At 47.7% G+C, this 6,000-nt stretch overlaps 1 protein-coding gene across 4 annotated transcripts in view; it reads right to left on the bottom strand.

The window, feature by feature from the left end:
- The window catches only part of FHL2 (four and a half LIM domains 2), a 36,838-nt gene that overhangs the window by 20,586 nt on the left and 10,252 nt on the right, over positions 1–6,000 (bottom strand). The gene's annotated exons all lie outside the window — the stretch shown is intronic.

Here is a 6,000-nt window from a genome sequence, read left to right on the forward strand (position 1 = left end):
ACAGGCTCCTCTGAGTCTCAGTGGGAGGCAAGATTTAGCCACACAATCCCCCTGGAGTTCAGGCAGACTGGAAAACAGCACCAACAGGACAAGGAACTAGGCGATTATGGGTCAGGCCTGTGTGCTGAGCCCGCACCTCAAATCACGCTTTCAACGTTGATCTGTGAAGACCTGGGAATGAGGGACCCTTCTCGAACAGAAAGCTCCCTATTTTTCATGTTAGTTATTAGCATGGTACTGGTCTTGTCCAGCTTCATTGTGTTGTTTACTGAGTTTTCTGTTGTAAGCAGCAAAAGTGAGATCAACAGAGACATTTAAACACGGATAAGCACAAGTTAACAAAGAGATTCCTTGGCTGTCTTTTTCCAGAACTCTAAGATAGAAATATCCTGGTTTTAAAGTACTCTAGAAAGGGATTAGAAAAAAAAAGAAATATATTTTATACTTCCCAGAAAAAAAAATACTAATCTCGTGCTCACAGCAATGTCATAAATTGCAGTAAAATGTTGATAAACATGTAAGATTAGGCCTACACACTTCCTTTCAGATTTTACATTTTTTCCATCTCAGAAACATTCCTAACATGGGCTGTGCTTATTCCTGGACTCCAAATGTACCTTTGTTGAGACTTTAACTGAGTCTCGGAGGCAGGCGGCCCGGACGGACCCAGGACCCCTCAGCCAACGGACGGCTCTGGGCTCTAGGGGTGTCCAGACTGAGGTAGCTGGCTCTCACCCTTCCTTCCTCCTAGGCCAGCATCCCACCTGGGCAGGGAGAAGCTGGGCTGCTGACTTCCAAACCAGCTCTCCCTCAAATCCACACGATCTAAGCTTGTGTGCGGATTCTCAAGTCTTCTGTGCTCAGCATTTGGAAAGGATGTTCTGTGCTTCGCTACCATCAGGTGATCATGTTTTTGTGTATTCTTTCAAATCCTTAAACATAATAATAGCACCTAGGCCGGGCTTGGTGGCTCAGCCTATAATCCCGCACTTTGGGAGGCCGAGGTGAGTAAATTGCCTGAGCCTGCGGGTTCGAGCCCCACCCGGGCAACTTGGCAAGACCTCATCTCTACAATGAATCAAAAAACTAGCCGGGCGTGATAGCGCACACCTGTAGTTCCAGCTACTTGAAAGGTTGAGGTGGAAGGATCACCGGAGCCCAGCAGGTTGAGGCCGCGGTGGCCGGGAACGGCCACTGCACTCCAGTCTGGGCAGAGTGAGACTCCAACTCAAAATAATAATAATAATAGTAATAGCACCTAGCGTCAGCCTGCTCCCTAGATGTTAACTCAGCCACTCCTCTGACAGTCTCATGAGATAAGCAAGTCATCCTATAGTAATGGAAACCGAGGCACATGGGTGGCATAACTTGCCCACTTCACACAGCTTGCTGAGCATCAAGTGGGATCTGGACCCAGGCAGGGCTGACTCGAGTTCTCCCTCGGGTGCCTGTGATGTCACTGCTGGGTACGGCACACCCCTGCAGCCATCCCTTGCAGATGAGAGGTTTCACGGCTGAGAGGTCCTTCTTCCAGAACCATCCACTCAACAGGGACCCCAGGCACCCTGCTTGATTAAATTCCCTTTGGAGGGCCGGGCACCGTGGCTCAAGACTGGAATCCCAGCATTTTGGGGGGTCGAGGCGAGAGGATTGCCTGAGCTCAGGGGTTCGAGACCAGCCCGGGCAACTTGGTGAGACCTCATCTCTACAATGAATTAAAAAATAAGCCAAGCATGGTAGTGCGTGCCTGTAGGTCCACCTACTCAGAAGGAAGAGGCAAAAGGATCGTCTGAGCCCAGCAGTTCGAGGCTGCGTTGGCCGTGAGCATGCCACTGCACTCCAGCCTGGGCGATGGAGTGAGACTCCAACTCAAAAAAAAAAAAAATTCATTCCAGAAACAGACTTTTATCTTATACATACACCTGTTTTCAGGGCTCGTTACCGCCTCTGTGGACAAATTCTACGTGGAAAACCTAAAAAGGTGATTCACTCATGAGTAACTTAAAGTCACCCCAACAAATAAGTGCTAGGTTGGCAAGATGGACTGTGAGAGGGGGTTAGGATAGGTGCCCGCAGGGGAAGGCTCAGAGGGACCAGTGGAGCAGGCCTGCATCCTGCGAGGACAGGCAGGATGGGTTTTCCAAGCTCACCTTACACCTCTTCACCAGTCTTGGTTAGGAACTTTCCAAAGTAGAACAGGTGCATCTAGCTTTAACCCAGATGTTTGAAAACCCCTTTTTTTAAAAAATTGGGATACAAGTGCAATTTTGTTACATGCATAAATCACACAGTGGTGCAGTCAGGGCTTTTAGTCTGTCACCCAAATACTCGCAAAGTACAATGTATCCATTAAGTACTTTCTTATCATCCACCTTCCCTCACTCCACGCCCTCCTGAGTCTCCACTGTGTATCATTCAGTCTATGTCACAGCTCCCACTTATGAGTGAGACATGCGGTATTTGTCTTTCCGTTTCACTTAAGATAATGATTTCTAGTTGTATCCCCGTTGCTGAAAAAGACATGATTTCACTATGTCTGATGGCTGGAAAGTATTCCATTGGGTATATATACCGCATTTTATTTATCAACCATCCACTGATGGATACCTAGGTTGATTCCAGATCTTTGTCACTGTGACTAGTTCTGCAAGAAACATACAGGTACAGGTACCCTTATTCTATAACTATTTATGTTCCTTTGGGTCGATCCCCAGTGACGGGATTGCTAGATTGAATGGTGGCTTTATTTTTAGCTCTTTGGGAAAACTCCAAACTGTTTTCTGGAGAGGTTATACTAACTTACAGCCCCGCCGACATTGCATATGCTTTCCCTTTTCTCTGCATCTTTGCCATCATCTGTTACTGTTTGACTTTTTAATAATAGCCATTATGACCTCATTGTGGTGTTAATTTACATTTCTCTGATGATTAGTGACATTGAGCATTAGACGTGTGAAAACCTTATTAGTCCTCTATTTCACATCCCTGGCTGCTTTCAGCCAAAAGACCTCTGAAGTTTCCTGTCATTACCAAACATGAACGGAGAGACTTTGAGTCTGATGGGCGGACTTGTGCCAATTTGATCCTCAATTCAATGTTTCTCATTTGACTACAAAGCTGGAAAAAGAGTTACAAAGCAACAACCTGAACGCCATTTTTCAGCACAGCCATTACCATCTGACGGGGCCCAGGGGAAGGGCAGGGGTCTCTCACTGAAGGTCACTTGACAGAGGACGGCAGACACCTCTTCCCCATAGGACTGACCGCATCTGGCCCCTGAGTCACAGAGATGGAGTCCTGCTGCAGGCTGAGGGTAGCAGACAGGACAGCACCTTAGGTGAGGAACCACCACGTCTGGGTTCAGACTCTACCTTGGCTACTTTCTGGTGTCAAGACCCTTAGGCAAGATCCTCAATCTCTTGGCTTCAGTGGCTTCTCCATGAAATGGAATGAACAGGTTCCTCCCCACAGGGTGTATGAAGAATTTAGATCATGCAATTAAGACATTTTCAAGTGCCTGGGACACGTCATCATGTGATGGGTGGCAGCTTTAATGACTGCTATTGGAAATGAACCTTGAATGCCCTGAATGCTAATTAGATCTGTAGACGGCTTTTTGTTCATTATTATTTTTCCTCTTCGCAGCACCCTCCAAGCACATGGGTGAAGGTGGCAGCCTCCTGATCTTTTCATTGCACTGCGTGCAGAGACATGGACCACCCTAGGGTTTGTTAAAAACATCAATTTAGGCGGAAGAGGATCGTCGGAGCCCAGCAGGTCAACGCTGGGGTGGCCATGAGTGTGCCCCTGCACTCCAGCCTAGGCGACAGAGTGGAGTCCAACACAAACAATCAAATAAATAATCATCAATTGGTTAAATGCACAGCACTGGCAGCCATCTCTGGGTTACCGGTCATCCATTTTTTTCTTTAGTTACTTGAACTTTTGAAGCCCAGAACTTGAGTAGATAAAAAAATCTGTAATGAGCCTACAAAAATATTTGGCTAATATTAGCAGGTGTCCAAGAAAAATTTCAAGAAGGGTGTAATGTCAGAAGATCCTAAAATGTTGTGTGTATTGCCTATTCTCAACTATCCCACTGGCCATACCCTTTGAGATCACAGCATCTTCCCAGAGTAACTTAAACAGGGATAGAGATTACAAGGGAGGGTCAGCAGAGAGACGATATTCAAGCATATGGAAGCTAACCATGGAAACAGTCTCTGAAGTCTTGCCTGGCTCGTGGAAGTCAGTCCGGACTCTCAGAACGAGCCTAATTCTCAGAGGCTTGCCAACATTTCAAAATTATACCCACGAACGCATCCTTCAGAGAGAGTTAAGTGAGGCCCTTGGGGGCTGTGCTATTTTAAGAGAAGAGACTGGCCACAACACAAGATCCACGAGCTCAGCCGCTCTATCAGGTGCCCCGACTGCCAGGACTTTGGGCCTGACTTCCAGAAAAAACAGGAACATTTTTTGTGATCATTACTTCCGCTACAAAACCAAGTATCTAATTACCTTTGAGAGTCAAGAAAAGCACCTTCAGATAGTCAAATGCCCCCAATGGCAAGATCTAACTTCAATTCGACATCTTTTTTGTTCCAAAACGTAGGAAACGTGAGTCTGGGTTGAAAAGTTCAGCATGATTCCCTCCTGACTCTGCAGCAGCCTTGTTGATTCTGGCCCCACTCGGGAGACTCTTGTTTATTTGTTCATCGAGTCTCTGTGGGAGGATGACCGGCTTTAAGGGTCTTTCTACTAAATCACACTGGAGAAATGAAAAGTAATGTTTGTTCTGTTTTGACTTCAGCCACGGGTTAGGGACGACTGGTCCCAAATATCTCAAATCTTTCCCTTAAATAAGATCTACTCTTTGTCAGATGAGATTCGAAACTCTCGCTTCCTTAAGTATTGCTTTTCCAAGTCAAGCTTTTATACCATAATTACATTTCTCTTTGCCTCCTAGTTCCTCTTCAAGCTGGACATTTTCACTGATGGCTCCATAATGGAAAGTGGTAGGGTGAGGCTTCTGAGGGGAGGGTGGAAGGAACACGGCACACAAAGAACAGAGACGCAGCCAGCAGAAAAGCAGAAGCTTAAAGACCAGCGGCCGTTATCTACACATCATCATCACCCACGAAGCAGGCCCCAGTCGCTCCATTTCATAGATGTGAAGATGGGCACAGGAGGAGCAGCCATTGGCCCAAGTCCACACAGTGAGTCACACACAAAGCTCAGTCTGGTGGCTGAGTTCTCATGCTTGGCCTTTTCAATAAATGACGGGACCCAGACAGGTTATCGGGTACAGCAGACACACACCAGGCAAAACGGGAGAGGGGAAGACAGGCAACTTTTAGAGCAGCTGATTTCGCTCATGACAGGCAAAGCTCTGGACGTTTCAAAGTCTGCACAACACTGCTGCTGAGGCTCGTCTCCCCACGCTCGGCGCACCACCCCGCTCTGTAGCCAGGGGACACTTGGAGGCAGCTTGGCTTCAGGTGGCCCTGCTGCGCATCCTTCGTCTCGGCTCGGGGCAGAGGTCTCTTTCCACCACAAAATGAGCCACTCCTCAACTGTCACTAAATACCTCGCAACAGAAGTTGAAGGCGTAGCCTTGTGCGTCCTGTCTTTCCTTGGAGTGATGTGATCAGAGAAAGCAACGAGAGACACACACACTGGTTGCGCCAGCCCAGCCTTGGGCACCTGGTCAGCGGACAGGTACTGATACTTACAACCAGGAAGAAGAGTGGCAAGCATCCCAAAGAAGCATGAAGCCAAGCCACGAGCCCAGAAAAGAGATCGTAAAATGCCAGGAATTAGCAGGGCTCGGTGGCTCAGCCTGTAATCCCGCGCCTTTGGGAGGCTGAGGTGAGCGGATTGCCTGAGCCCACAGGTTCGAGACCCACCTGGGCAGCGAGACCTCATCTCCACAATAAGTCAAAAAAAAATTAGCCGGGCATGGTAGCGCGCACCTGTAGTTCCAGCCTGCTTGGAAGGCTG

The sequence above is a fragment of the Carlito syrichta genome, unplaced genomic scaffold (assembly GCF_000164805.1).
Source record: "Carlito syrichta isolate Samal-C Ts95f unplaced genomic scaffold, Tarsius_syrichta-2.0.1 Scaffold169207, whole genome shotgun sequence".
Taxonomy (NCBI): Eukaryota; Metazoa; Chordata; class Mammalia; order Primates; family Tarsiidae; genus Carlito; species Carlito syrichta.